The sequence below is a fragment of the Kogia breviceps genome, chromosome 4, assembly GCF_026419965.1.
Source record: "Kogia breviceps isolate mKogBre1 chromosome 4, mKogBre1 haplotype 1, whole genome shotgun sequence".
NCBI lineage: Eukaryota > Metazoa > Chordata > Mammalia > Artiodactyla > Physeteridae > Kogia > Kogia breviceps.
In genome coordinates this window covers 105753001-105769234 of record NC_081313.1, presented here as the reverse complement: position 1 = coordinate 105769234, position 16234 = coordinate 105753001, and the positions used below count along the sequence as shown (strand labels likewise).

At 37.3% G+C, this 16234-nt stretch overlaps 1 protein-coding gene and 1 pseudogene across 1 annotated transcript in view; one reads left to right on the top strand and one right to left on the bottom strand.

Annotated features, from left to right (window-relative positions):
- CCDC192 (coiled-coil domain containing 192) overlaps nt 1-16234 on the bottom strand; it is a 225681-nt gene that overhangs the window by 168387 nt on the left and 41060 nt on the right. The window lies entirely within an intron of this gene.
- LOC131755316 (ribosomal protein uL24-like pseudogene) lies at nt 3266-3694 on the top strand (annotated as a pseudogene).

The window sequence follows — 16234 nt, the reverse complement described above, 5'->3', positions numbered from 1 at the left end:
CAAAAGGAAAACTGAGAAACTTGAAAATAAATGGAAATAAACAAGACATTCTTAAAGAATCAATGGGTCAAAGAAGAAATCACAAGGGAAATTAAATATCTGGTGGAGACAAATGAAAAGAAAAACACAAACATAACACACTAAAACTTAGAGGATGTAGTGAAGACAGTGCTGGAGGGAAATCTATAGCTGAAAACATGTACATTAAAAAAGGAGAAATATGTCAAATCAGCAACCTAACTTCATACCTTGAATAACTTGAAGAAAAAGAAGAGAAAACTAAACCCAAAGCCAGTAGAAGGAGGAAATAATAAAGACTAAAGCAGAGATAAACAAAACAGAGAATAAAAAAAAGTAGAGAGAATCAATGAAACCAAAATTTGGTTCTTGGAAATGATCAACAAAGTTGACAAATCTTTAATTATGTTGACTAAAAAATAGAGAAAAGAAAAAAGTAACTAAAAACAAGTGAAATTAGGGATATTACTATCAACCTTAGAGAAATTGAAAGCATTATGAGAGAATACTATGAATAATTGGATGCAAACCTATTATGTTATCTAGATGAAATGGACAAATTCCTAGAAAGACACAAATTGCAAAACTGATTCAAGAAAATTTGAAAATCTCAACAGACCTATAGCAAATAAATAGATTGAATCATTAATCAAAAACTTTCTTCAACCAAGTCCAGAATCAGATGTCTTCAGTGGTGAATTCACCAAACATTTTAAGAAAAATTAACACTAATTCCACACAAATTCATCTAAAAAACAGAAAAGGAGAGAATACTTCCCAATACATTACCCTAATACCAAAGTCACGCAAAGAGACTACAAGAAAACTACAAACCAGTATCACTTAAGAATATAGATGCAAAAATCCTCAGTAAAATACTAGCAAACTGGATCCAACAGTGCATTTCAAAGAGTATACACCACAACTAAGTGGAATTTATCCCAGGAATGCAAGGGCAGTCAAACATAAAAAAAAGTACAATTATTATAATATGTTACATTAGTAGAATGAAGGAAAAGTACAACATGATCATCTCAATAGGTACAGAAAAAATATTTGACAGAATTCATGATATGATAGAAACAATCAGCAAACTAGGAATAGAAGAAAACTTTCTCAACATGATAAAGAGCAATTACGAAAAACCCACAGCTAACATATTCAATGTTGAAAGATGGAAACCTTTCCCCTTAAGATCAGGAAGAAGACAAGGATGCCTGCTTTCTCCACTGCTATTCAACTTTGTACTGAAAGTCGTACCCAGGCCAATTCAGGAAGAAAAAAAAAAAAATCTAAACTGGAAATGAAAAAATAAAACTGTCTCTACATGAAGAGGACATGATTCTGTATATAGAAAATTTCAAACAATCTGCAAAAAAAATAACTACTAGAGCTAATAAGTGAATTTAGTAGAGTTTCAGGGTACAAGATAAACATACAAAAATCAGTTTGGGTTGCTATACAACTGTGTTTTAAAATGTAGGTTTTATTATTATTCAGGTGTAGTGAGGTCAACAGATCAGGGGATGATTGTCATTGGAAAGATAGTTTGTTACTCACAGTCCTCAAGAGGAAGGGGCATGCCACATAATGAGAGGGTCACACTATGGCAGCTGGGGGGCACATGGGAATTACAGGATCAGTAAGGAAGTAGAGGAAGCAAGGGAAAAATGTGGACAAGAGTATTTATTGTAGTTTCCATGGGAAGGAAGGGGTTAGTAAATATAAGCAGGGTTAGAATTGGCTAGTTTGAATAACTTCAGTGGGCCCTGGAGCATCAGGGTTGTCTCTAGTTGTATTGTACCTGTACCTGGGGTGATTAGGGCAGAGGAATAGTGGCCCTGAGTATGAGAGCCTGTTAGAGGAGGTGGTGGGATGCAGGCTTTGGATTGGTTAGTTTGCATAAGAAAGGCACACTCACAGGGAAGTCTTTTACTATCTCTAGGGATTGGCAAGCACTGGGGGAGGCAGTCTCTTCAGGGTCAGCAAGGTCTCAGATGTCAAATCATCTGAATTATAGAAAATAAAAGGTGTGATTAATACAACCAGCAATGAGCAATCCAAAAATGAAATATAATAATTCCATTCACAATAGTATCCAAAAGAATATACTAGCAAGGAATAAATTTTACCAAGGAGGTGAAAGAGTGATACACTAGAAATTACAAAACATTGCTCAAAGAAATTAAGGAAAACCTAAATAAATGAAAAAATATGTCATGTTCATGTGTTGCAAAACTTAATATTGTTAAGATGACAGAACTCTCAAAGCTAACCACAGATTCAGGCAATCCCTACTAAAATTATGATGGCTTTCTTTGCAGAAATGGAAAAGTCAATCCTCAAATTCGTATGGAATCTCAAGGACTCAGAATAGCCAAAACAATCTTGTAAGAAAAGAACAAAGTTGGAGAATGCACACTTCCCAATTTCAAAATGTACTACAAAGGTATAGTAATTAAAAGCAGTATCATACGGGCATAAAGACAGACAAACAGACCAATGGAATAGAATTGAGGGTACAGAAATAAACCCAACCATCTATGGTCAGTTGGTTTTCAGCAAGAGTGCCAAGACCATTCCATAGGTATAGAAGAGTCTCTTCACAAATGGTGCTGGGAGAACTGTATAACCACATGCAAAAGAATGAAGTTCCACCCCTATCTCACTCCATAAACAAAGTTAACTCAACATAGATCTAAATATCAGAGCAAAAACTATAAAACTTTTAGAAGAAATCAGGGGAAAATCTTCAAGATCTTGAATTTGGCAATGGATTATTTGACACTAAAAGCAGGAACAACAAAATAAAAAATAGTTAAAGTGGAGTTCATCAAAATTAAAAATTTTGTGCAGGAAAAACATTATCAAGAAAGTGAAAAGATAACCTATAGAATGAGAAAAAATATTTGCAAATCATATGTCTGATAAAGATTTAGTATCCAGAATATACGTATAAAGAACTCTTACAACCCAAAAACAAAAAGAGAAAAGAACCCAATTAAAAAATGGGCAGAGGAAGGACTTCCCTGGTGGTCCAGTGGTTAAGACTCCTGGCTTCCACTGCAGGGGCCATGGGTTCAATCTCTGGTGGGTTCCCACATGCCTTGAGGCCAAAAAAAAAAAAAAAAAAAAAAAAGATGGGGAGAGGACTTGAATAGATATTTCTCCAAAGAAGATATACAAATGGCCAACAAACACACGAAGAGATGTTTGAAAGCATGCCTGGTACAAGATTGTCATTAGCATGAAGTTTGATGCCTTCCTGATCTCAGGAGGCAACAAAAATTACAAACATTACTTCAGTGTCCCCTCATGTGCACAGGAAGATCATGCCGTCCCTGCTTTCCAAGGAGCTGTGGCAGAAGTACATCTGCTCATGACCATCCACAAGGACAACGAGGTCTGGGTGGTTTGAGGACACTACAGAGGTTAGCGAATCAGCAAGGTAGTCCAGGTGTGCAGAAGAAAATAGGTCATCTACATCAAGCAGGTGCATTGTGAGAAGACTAATGGCACAACTGTTCATACGGGCATTCACCAGAGCAAGGTAGTGATCAGCAGGCTAAAACTTGAAAAAGACCAGAAAATTCTTACACGTGAAGCCAAATCTAGACAAGTTGGTAAAGAGAAAAATAACCATAAGGAATAACTTATTGCAAAAATGCAGAAATGAAATAATCTCTTGTGAAACCATGGTTTAACTGTAGATTTTTAGCCTAATGTGTGTTTCTTTGCAATTTTACAAGATGACTCTAATGTTTCATTTCCTTCCCATTTTGTTATTGATATGTGGCACTATAAATCTATTTCTGCAATTGTGATTAATAATTGTATGAATAAAATGGACGTTTCCTAATTTTAATAAAATCCAGCATAATTGATCATTAATTAAGAAAATGCAAATCAAAACCATAATGACATTTCCTTCATAGCCACTGTGATTATTTAAAATTTTATATTAGAGTATAGTTAATTAACAATGTTGTCATGTTAGTTTCAGGTGTACAGCAAAGTGATTCAGTTATACACATACATGTATCTATTCTTTTCAAGTTCTTTTCCCATTTAAGTTATTACAGAATATTGAGCAGAGTTCCCTGTGCTATATAGTAGGTCCTTGTTGGTTATCTATTTTAAATATAACAGTGTGTATAGGTCTATGATTTAAAAAATAAAAAATAGAATGCATTGGTGAAGATGTAGGGAAATAAGAATGCTTGTACGTTTTTAGAGGGAATGTAAGATGGTATAGCTGTTGTGGGAAACAGTTTTGTCATTCATCAAAGAGTTAAAAATAAAATTACTATATGGACCATATGGTCCAACAAGTTCACTGCTGGGTATGTATCTAAGAGAAATGAAAGCATATATCCACACAGAAACTTGTAGACAAGTGCTCATAGCAGCATTATTCTTAATAGCTAAAAGGTGGAAACCAAATGTCCATTAACAGAAGAACAGATAAACAAATTGTGTTGTATACATGCAATTAAATTTTATTCAGCCATAAAAAGGAATGAAGTACTGATACTTGCTATAACTTGAATGAACATTGAAGACATTATGCTAAGTGAAAGAAGCCAGACACAAAAGGTCACATATTGTATGATTCTTTTTGTATGAAATATCCAGAATCGATAAACCCATAGAGACAGAAAGCAGATTAACGGTTGTCAGGGGATGGGTGGTAGGGATTATGGGGAATCATTACTTAATGGGTACAAAGTATTCTTCTGGGATGATGAAACAACGTTGAAACTGGAGAGAGGTGGTTGTTACACAACATTGTGAACACACTAAATGCCACTGAATTGCATCCATTAAAATGGTTAATTGTATTAGTGTGAATTTCACCTCCTTTAAAATAAAATGACTTTCTAGTTAGCTCTCAGAAAATTGTCATCATTACATCCATTCACTGAATGTTATTTGAAAAAAATAACAAAATTGGATTGGTTTAATTTTAAATTAATGAACTCAAATCTCAGACAGGTACCGTACATTCCCCTGACATCAAAATATCATATTTTACTACTAGTAAATTGGCTTTCCTCTTCTCTGAGATAATTATTTATTACTCTCTACTCTTTCCTCAAAAATATCATTTCATGCTTTCTTTCCCTTCAAAATTCCACCCTCAACCCTCTCCCCAAATGATCACCTCATCAATAATTCACTGAAAAAATAGAAGGTGCCAGATGGCTACTCCCTCACCTTCTCATCAGCCAGTATTTAAACCTTACTGCAGCAGGCCCTGCTAATCTGTTTCCCATTGGTTGTTTCCCCATTTATCCCTTACTACCAGACATCCAATTTGGATTAGCCAGCAGCCATGTGTTTAGGGAAACTTGCTCTTGTCCAGCTCCAGGGAATGAATCACAATTGCTCAGCCAGCCCTGTTGGTCTCATTCCCATGCATAAAAAATGGTTTTGGGCATGAGCCTGCAATCCAGTAAAGGCCCTTGGAGCTTGAGGAGAGGGACTTTACCAGATTTTTTTAAAAGACATACATGAGGAAGAACATCTCTTTTTCACAGGATGTTCTGACTGCATGTAATGCTTGGAATTGTTGCAGACATTGTGGTAAGACACAGTCAACACTGAGGATGGTAGAGCAAAGGCTGGATAACACCTGTGTTCTTGCTGACATTCTTGAGCTGTAGAATTAACCAGTCCTGGACCTGCTCCATCTCTGGACTTAATCTTATGTGCGATGATAGCGGGCCTTAACATGTTACTTTAATTGGGTTTCTGGTAGTTGAGGGAAAAAGCATTCTTACTGAACAAATGGAGAAGATATTCCTCTATCAAAAGCCAAACCTTTCACTTGGCTTTGAATCTTATCTCCTCTATCTGTCAAAAGCCTTTGCTTCTGTAATTTCTACAGCCCATGCCCCCCCATCCATTTCTTCATTCTCTCACCCTTTCTGGATGATTCTGCTCAGCATATAAACATGTTATAGTAATTCCCATAAACAAAAGCTATCTGCTGAACACTCCCCCACTTCCTCCTCCAGTCATCATCTCATTTCTATGCTTCTTTTCCCACTCAAACTTCTTAAAATGATTGCCTACCCACACTGTTGTCACTTTCTTACAATCTTCTCACTCTTTTTTTAAAGAAAAACATTATTGGCTTATATAAGTGGGGAGTCAGAAGTAGATTTTTGTTTCACTCACAACTAGGTTCCACAGACTCCAAAGAAATCCTAGTATTCTGTCTCTTTTTAACCTCTATATCTTGGTCCTATGTGTTAGCTTCATGATTTCCCAGTGCAGACAAGATTTCTTCACACATTGGGGAAGATGTTACCTATCGCCTTCCAGGTTCAGGTCCTCAATAGTAAGACAATTTGTCCTCCAGTAACAAGTTGAAAAAGGACTTTTTTTTGGCCCCGTATATGTTCGTATGGCCACTCCTGGATTGTTCTTTATTGTCAGGAAAATGGGATATCATAATTGACTGGACCTCAGTCATATGCTTAAAGACCATTCCCTCTAGTCAGGAATACTGTGGTTGACAGCCCCAGGATTATTAAAAGATTGTAGCCTAAAGGAGCTACTCTCCAGAAAAGGTAAACATGAAAACAGAAGCCAATTAAAATTCACCCTCTGGGTGTTCAGCACAATTATATCCTAATGTTCATGAGGATGTGCTTTTCCTCAAATGCTCCTGCATAATATGATGCATCTATTCTACATTCATCCAAAAATGCACTTCCCCTCTCAAAAGGAGGTAACCCAAAGTCATCTCGAGTTCCTACACCTGGCTTCACACTTTGTACATATCTCTCTAAATCAAATTCAGATGACTCATCATGATAGGCACCTAAAGACAAAATTTAAATGTACCCTCCCTAATATGTCTAAAATACAGGGAAAACAGGACAATCACAGTATTATTACCTTTTAAAAAAAGGGAAAAAGGGAAACAACTTACAGGTGCCGTAGGCCATTGCAAATGTCACATTCTATCAATATTAGTCAGCAATGTTAAGGCCTGTCCTGGCAGTGTGGTGAGTGGAGGTTTCTGATCTGATTGATTCTGTTCCTGACCTCTGGGAGCCTTCTTTGTCCTTTTTTTCCATGGTCACAATCAAGAAAAAGGCCAGAGAGTATTCCTTTGGTAGGGGTGGTACTAAGTTTTAATTTTGGATATGTCACTTATTTCTCTATTTATCAAGATGATTTCAGTTGTGTTATAGAAAACTAATGCCAATTGCTTTAGATTAAAAAGATAATTGGTTCATGTAACTGAGAAGTAGAGGCACCCCTAAATTCTGAGTCTTAAATTAGATTCTCAGAATTCTCTCTCTCCCTCTCTCCTAACCTAACTCCTTTTTATGCTACAGAACAAAAAAGAAAAGAAAATTTTCCCAGTGGCTGTGACGAGGGCTACTCTGGATTATTTTCCTCTCTTAATCTCTCTTCCATTGCCTTCTGCCTTCCACTACTCCCCTGAAACTGATCTTCCCTAGGTTGCCTATGATTCTCATTTTTCCAAATGCAGTGGACACATTTCTTGTCATATTATTCAATCTCCCTGTAAAATATTACACATTTGAGCATGCCATACCTTGTGAAACACTCCTTTTACTGCTTAGAGGACACGAGTCTCTGGATTTCTTCCTGATTCTTTGTTTCCTTGGCTAGATTTTCCTCCTCTTCTACTCCTCTAAATATCAAAATCTGAAAGTCCTAGCTGATCTCATTAGGTGCCATGATTGAAACACTAGTTATACACATGTTTATGATTCCCAGTTTTTTTTACATACAACCACTTGGCTTGTTGGATACATATATCCAACAACCTACTTAATATTGTCACTTGAATATTTACTAGGCCACTGAGAATTAATATATTCATAAATAAAGAATGAAACAATGCCATTTGCAGCAACATGGATGAACCTAGAGATTATCATACTAAGTGAATAAGTAAGAAAGAGAAAGACAAATACCATATGGTATCACTTATATGTGGAATCTAAAATATGACATGAGTGAACTTATCTACAAGGCAGAAACAGACTCACAGATATAGAGAACAGACTTGTGGTTGCCAAGGGGGAGAGGAGATGAGGGAGGGATGGACTGGGAGTTTGGGGTTAGCAGATGCAAACTATTATATATAGAATGGATAAGCAACAGGGCCCTACTGTATAGCACAGGGAACTATATTCAATGTCCTGGGATAAGCCATAATGGAAAAGAATATGGAAAAGACTGTATATATGTGTATAACTGAATCATTGTGCTGTACAGCAGAAATTAACACAACATTGTAAATCAACTATATTTCAATAAAATAAATTTTAAAAAAGAATTAATGTATTCAGAATAAACTCCTTATATTCTATACCTTCCCCAGATTTCCCTCTCTTATGGAACCACCCGTCCATATGTTTAAGCCACAAGTGTATTTAAATCTTCTCTTTCTCTCACAGTTCACCTAATCCATCACAGAGGACAATTATTAAAACCACCCCATTAAGTAATGTGAATTGTTATGTTTACCTCCTCTTATTGATGGTTCTCTTAGATCATCTCCTCCACAACCCATGCCCACAAACACAGCAATTAATATTGTAGATGAGGTTTCCAATGTCACTCAAAAACAAATTGAGTCTTGGCAACCCTTGTAGAGCCCACGCTACAGAGAGTAGTGACTTCATTGAAAAACAAAGGCTTCCTTTGTGCTAGAAGTTTTGCAAGCTGTGTTGGACTACAAGCTATGAAATTCCTTGGTAATAAATAACCAAGGCAAGCACTGGAAAAATTACCTATCCTACCTGTGGAATGGGCAGGAACTCCTATGTCTGAAGATACTTTTAGATCACAGAACTGGTTTGGTCTCATTTCAATTTTACAGCTATAAATGAACAACAAATTCCTCATGCTACCCCCATTCCTCATGCTACCCCCATCCTAGACAAAACAGGCTTTTACATTTATTAATATTTCTACTTTAACAAGTTATTTCCAGCCATTCCTAGGTTTATGCACATCCTAAAATAGACCTCCAAAGGCCTATAATTTAGAAGCATGGTTACCCCCTGTTTTAGTTTGCTAGGGCTGCTCTTAAAGAGTACCACAAACTGAGTGGCTTAAAAATAAATTTATTGTCTCACTGTTCTGGAGGCTAGAAGTTCAAGATCGAGTGTCGGTAGGGTTGGTTCCTTCTGAGAGCTGTGATGAGGAATCTGTTCTATGCCTCTTCTCTGACTTTGGGCAACTTGCTGGCAATCTTTGGCATTCCTTGGCTTCTAGAAGCATGACCTTTGTCTCTGACTTCATCCTCACATGACTTTCTCCCTGTATGTCTGTGTCCAAATTTCCACTTTTATATGGATGCAGCCATATTGGATTAGGAGCTCATCTTATTCCAATGTGTCCTCATTTTAACTAATTACATCTGCAAAATATAAAGTCGTGTTCTGAGGTCCTAGGAGTTAGAACTTGAACATTTGAATTTGGAAGGGACCAAATTTAACCATCACACCCCCAAATTGGGGTGGGAGGAAGCAGGGAACTCTGAGTAATGAAGAAACATTTAAGCTCTGACTGAAAATAGAAATATTCACCAAAAAGTCAATCAATAGTTGAAATATAAAGTTAGGGATCCAGACATAGAGATTTCTAAGACGCCTTTAATCTTCAAATAAGTCCTCTGGGCCATATGAATAGATAAATATACCAGAGAGAAGTGGGACATGGGAAAAGGTGAGGCAATTAATCACTGACTTTCATGTAAAGATAAAGTGTTTGGTTATAAAAGTCAAAAAGCAATAGTATCAGGTTCTAAGAAATTAAAGCCAACAACTGCAGAGGCCTAGGACCCATTCCTCAGGTACAGCTGGTCCCTTTAAGTTCTGGTCCATTCTTGCTACCGAATCCAAGCTTGCTCTGCTCACCGCACAACAGGCCAGTAAATCAGAGACGAGGCGTTGAGGCAAGGAATACGACTTTATTCGGAAAGCTGGCAGACTGAGAAGACAGCAGACTAAAGTCTCAGAATAACCATCTTATCAGAGTTTGGATGCCAGTTTCTTTTATAGCACAGAGAGGGGGAGGAGATGAGGAGGTAAAGTAAAAAGGCCATGAGTTTTGCAAATATCCCCTGGAATGAATGGCCAGCCTCCAGGAGGGGATGTGTTATTTTCTTTTCTTGCATCCATCTACAAGTGGACAGGGTCTGGATGTTTCCCTGAACAAAGACACTTTGGTTTAACATTCAGACAGAGGAGCAGGGTTCCCGGAGGCAGGACATTATGTAGAGACAGTATCCTTTTAGTGAACAAAAGCAATGGTAAATAAAGGTTAAAGTGAAATAAACATATCCAACATGTAGTCAGATTTGGCTCTTCCCTGTTACATTCTCAGAGCACTTTTGTGGAACAGGGCAAAGGCTTGCCCTGCTGGCAGGACTCACAGAACCGACTCTCCACTCTCTGGCTTGTGGTATATGCATTCTGCTATCCTTGAGTTTCTTTCATGGGTTTTTCTTTCTCCTCAAATCTCCTTAGTGTCCCGTTTAATAGAGGACAGCTGGATTCTCATACCTGATCTGTGTTATCTTTTATGTAACATCTAGAAAACTTCTCTGTCTACATGTGAAAGAATGATAGCAGAAAAGGTCAATAAACTATTAGTATTATTATGTAAACAGTTTTGACTTGGATATCCCCTAAAGGGTATCAGGGACAGCCTGTCACTATACATCCATTCAGTAACTGCAAGAGACTCATATTTATACAACTCTAAATTTAAATACTAAACTGTTCCTGAAGCTAATAAATGAGATCTTCATACAAAACACATGGTCATCTAGAATTTTCTTCTTGAAGCCCCAGGCACTGAAAAATGGGAAGAAGGAAAACTATTTCTAAGAAATAGGTTAAGGGTCTGATGTATCAAAGGACTGAAATATTCAGAAGACTTAAATGAAGAAATCCAAATTACAGAGCGTTGAGAAGAGTCCAGGGCATACATGGGGTACACTGAGCCTACATGGAGCCTTCCATAGGAAATGTCACCTTTAACATCTAATGAGTCAAACATAAGATAACTGGGGTGACCACAGATCATCTGGTCACCTGAAACTTGGGATCAGTCTTTTTTTTTTAATTGAAGTATATATATATATTTATCCCTCCCCCCCTTTCCCCTTTGTTAACCATAAGTTTGTTTGCAATGTCTCTGAGTCTATTTCTGTTTCGTAAATAAGTTAATTTGAATCATTTTTTTAAAGATTCCATGTATAAGTGATATCATATGATGTTGTCTTTCTCTATCTGACTTACTTCACTTAGTTTGATAATGTCTAGGTGTATCTGTGTTGCTGCAAATGGCATTATTTCATTCAATTTTATGGCTGAGTAATATTCCTATGTATATATATCACATCTTATATATCATATGTATCATATGTGTGTGTGTATATATATCACGTCTTCTTTATTTCTTTACTCATTCATCTGTCGATGGACATTTAAATTGCTTCCATGTCTTGGCTATTGGAAATAGTGCTGCTATGGACATAAGGGTGCATGTATCTTTCTGAACTAGAGTTTTCATCTTTTCTGGATATACGTATGCCCTGGAGTGAAATTGCTGGATCATATGGCAACTCTATTTTTAGTTTTTTAAGGAACCTCCATTCTTTTCTCCATAATGGTTGCACCGATTTACATTCCCACCAACAGTGTAGGAGGGTTCCCTTTTCTCCACGTTCTCTCCAGCATTTATTATTTGTAGACTTTCTGATGATGGCTGTTCTGATCGGTGTGAGATCAGAATTTGCATTTCTCTAATAATTAGCAGCTTTGAGCATCTCTTAACGTGCCTGTTGCCCATATGTATGTCTTCTTTGGAGGAATGTCTATTTAGGTCTTCTGTTCATTTTTTGATTGAGTTGGGGTTTTTTTGATATTGAACTGTATGAGCTGTTTGTATATTTTGGAAATTGATCTGGTCTTACATTTAGGTTTTTAATCCACTTTGAGTTTAATTTTGTATATGGTTTTACAGAATGCTTTAATTTTGTTCTTTTACACATGTAGCTGTCCAGTTTTCCCAGCACCACTAATTGAAGAGACTGTCTTTTCTCTGTTGTATATTCCTGCCTCCTTTGTCATAGGTTAACTGATCATAGTGCATGGGTTTATTTCTGGGCTTTCAAACCATACTGTTTTGATTGCTGTAGCTTTCTAGTACAGTCTGAAGTAAGGGAGCTGATTCCTTCAGCTCTGTTCTTCTTTCTCAAGATTGTTTTGCCTATTTGGGACTTCCTGTGTTTCCATACAAATTTAAAATTTTTTGTCCTAGTCCTGTGAAAAAATGCCATTGGTAATTTGATAGGGATTGCACTGAATCTGTAGATTGCCTTGGATAATACGGTCATTTTAACAATATTGATTCTTCTAATCCATGAACACGGTATATCTTTCCATCTGTTTTTGTTGTCTTGATTTTCTTCACTATAGTTTTCAGAGTACAGGTCTTTTGCCTCCTTAGGTAGGTTTATTCCTAGATATTTTATTCTTTTTGATGTGATGGTTGGGATCAGTCTTGAATACTACTTTTCCATTTAATTAATTACCAAACCATCTTGTAAATATTTCTTGTCTCTTTCTTTTCTTCACTATTAATAGGCACTTATCATTTCTAAACCGGAATTTTGCAAGCCCTGACACATGATATGCCTGACTCTGGTCTCCTAATAAATCTGTTCTCAGTAGACACAGAGTTTTCTGTCTGAGGGCAAATCTGAATACACTTCAAACCCTTTAATGGCTCCCCATTGCCTATAGGATCAACTCCAGTTGTTATAATGGAAAGAGCATAGCTTTGACATCAGAGAGATGACTGGCTGAATCCTAACTTGATTTGAGACCTCAGGGAAATCACTGTCTGTACTTCTATTCCATGGAACATATGGTGTAATGGGAGATATAGACCATTCCAGTTAGTGGGGGTGGGGTGGGGAAGGTGGTAAAATGGGAGAAGGATTATGAGAGCACCTAGTAAGGACATCTAACTCAAACTTGAAAGAGGAAGAAAAGCATTTTGGAGTTAGTGCTTCTAATTGAAGATCTGAAGGGAGAAGTTTGTTGGGTTTTGTTGGTTAATGGAAAAGGGAAAGAGAGGAGGTGGTGGAAACAGAGCAGAGAAATTCTCTGCAAAGTAGAGGGAAAGGGATGCATTAATTAAAACTTGACTGTAAGGAACAAGGCCTTTTGGTTTTTTATAGATAAGAAAGTAAGAGAATACATTCCTTTCAAGAAATTGAAAGTGGTGTCATAGTAATATGCTGGGAGTGGTACAAGATAAAACTGGAGAAATAAGTAGCGGATTAGACCACAGAGATTATAAAATCTGTTAAGAGGTATATATTTGATCCTGACAGGGGGTTAATTTAGGGGGCTAATTTAGGATTTAAGCGAGGAGAAATAGGAGGTCTGCGTTGTAGAATCTTCACTCCGGCTATAGTGTTGAGGTGTCATCAAACAAGGACCATAATGAAAGTAAAGTAGGGTGAAGTTTCTGCAGTTGGTGGCCTGGACAAGGGTAATGGTGGTAGAGATAGAGAAAAGAAGATGGACTGAAGAACCGTTTGAGAGAAATTATTCATAGTACTTAGCAATTGGATGTGTGGGGTGAGAAAGAAGAAAGAATCAAAGCAGCACAGATTTCTGATATAAGCCCCAGAGGGTGCAGGTGGCACCTCTCCCTGGCCTAGGGGATTTGAGAGCAGGAACAGATTTGGGGCAGGAAGCTAATGGACAGGTAGAGTTTGAGTTGCCTCTGAGAACCTTGGTGGGCCCATTCAGTAGGCAGTTGGATATCCAGGTCGGGGGTCAGGAGGAAGATCAGGACTAATGATGAAAACTTGGTTCTTCTCGGTGGATTGTGCTCTAAAGGCAAGTAACTAAGGGAGAATGTATAGGAAGAGCAGACAAGCAGGCTGCAATCCCACAAAAGAGCTTTCATCGTTTGTAAAATGGGAATGCAAATTTCCAGGACCAGTGGGAAAAATACATGAGCTAACATGTAGGAGTACCTTGCAGAACACTTGGCTCACAGTAAGGGCTCAATAAATATTTTATTGAATGAATAAATGAATAATTCAACAAAAGCGTACACCTAATTTACTAATTTCCTTGTAGAGGTTAAGCAAAGTGAAAGTTAGTTTGCCATCTCTGAGAAAATTTTATGAAGAAAATGCAGGTTATGCCCATACAAAAAGCTACTTCCCTTATCAGCAGAGGCAAGATTTATAAGGGGCAAGGCATTTGCTTTTTCTTAGACAAGAAAGTCACATTTATTAGCACTGGGTCAGCTATTTAAAACTGACCTCTGTTTGATCTTGACATTTACAAGCAAAAGGAAGTCTTTAGTTATGTAACAAGCCAGAAGTCCACGCATCCCGCCTGTAACAACAATGACAACAGAAGCCCATTTGTCATTGTGCTCGACTCTACTCAAAACAACACATCTCTTCACCAACTTGTATTCTTTCCTTAACATTCTCTGAGGTTCCCAGTTGGTGTGCAACAATCCAGTAAGACGGTTAAAATGGTCAACTGCTTAGATAGGAGGGTGTGTGTGTGTGTGTGTGTGTGTGTGTGTGTGTGTGTGTTAAGAGGGAACTCTTCTGCAATAAAATAAACTAGAACCAAATTGTTTAACAAAATTCTCAATTGCTTGGTTTCATGGTGATTAGGAAACGCATTCCAAGTCAAACAAGCTGCTTGTGATTTTGTGGCATTAAAGTAGACTTCCAAACGGATTGGAAAACAAAAACTCATTCACAGAAACTCATGATTTCAGATTGGCATATCAAGCATAATTTCTGAGTGTTTGCAGAAATGAATACTCCTACCAAGGGCACATTACTTATTTCAAATAAACTTGACATCAAGGGATTCACTGTTGCATTTAAACAATGGAAAAAGAACCAGAACATTTTTGGTGGCAATCTCAATATGTATCAAATCACTTTTAGCTACTCACACACATATTCAACATCTAAAAATTTGCTGAAGAGCTATATTCTTTCTATTCCTAAACTTAAAGAAAACGTAGATTGAACACTAAGACTCAAATAATGGGAGTTTATTTTAGAGCCTTAGGTACAAAATGATGAATAAATTTTGGTTATTAGACTCAAACATACTAGTCTTTTGTCTTTCTAGTTTTCTGCTTACTTTTCCCAGTCTTAAAGTTAAAAGATCTGTTAGAAGCTTCGTTCAATGGCCAGAAACTATTGCACATGTCAGAGGGTTCATGATCGTTCTCACACTGAAAGTATTGGTAAAGGACCCAGAAGACTGACTCTAAATTCCACCTCAAAAATTCACCTGAGATTTACAACCAGAAATAACTGCTGAAAGTCATTCCATTATAGAGCATTGGAATTGAATTGAGAGTCCATAGGGTCATGCATCTATGAGTAATTGATTTTTGACAAGGCTTTCAAGACCATTCAATGGGGAAAAATCGTCTCTTCAACAAATAGTTCTAGGAAAACTGGATATTTACATGCAAAAGAACCTTGACCACACAAAGCACTACATGCAACAGTATGGTGAAGTGGTTGGATGAGCAAAGCAGATATTTGATAACCTAATATCCATTCTCCCCTTCTTAGTAAAAAAAATAAAACAACAAAAAAACAACCCTTATACTCTTGGGGTGACAATGTACCCAGTTAAAAATCCATATTTCCTAGCCCCCATGATATTAATCATGGTCAGGCATATGTAAGAATTCATTAGGTGAGTTTTGGAGAAAAGCTCTTCAAAGAGGCTGCTCAGCTGGCAGTTGTCCATCCCTATTTTGCACTTGCCTTTTTCATCTTCATGCTACTTGACTTCATGAATGGCTGCAACTGCAGGCACTTCTTGGACCCTGAGGATGGAAGCTATGTTTGTGAATGCATGGAGACCAAGCCCAGGTCTCTGAGAGCTGCAGAGCTCCTGAGCCTGTTCTGGGCTCCCTGTGTCCAGAGGTACTCGATTACTTGTTTAGGCCACTCTTATTTGGGTTATTTGTTTTATGTACCCAAGATTAATTCTCACTGATTCACTTCGTTACTGTGGAGCTGGGGGGCACAAAGCAAGAGTGATGGTTCCTCTTCACCATTTGGTTTGGGTTAGGGCTGGAAATTCACTTCAGTGTAGAGTGGGAACTTGTTAGAAATGCACATTCT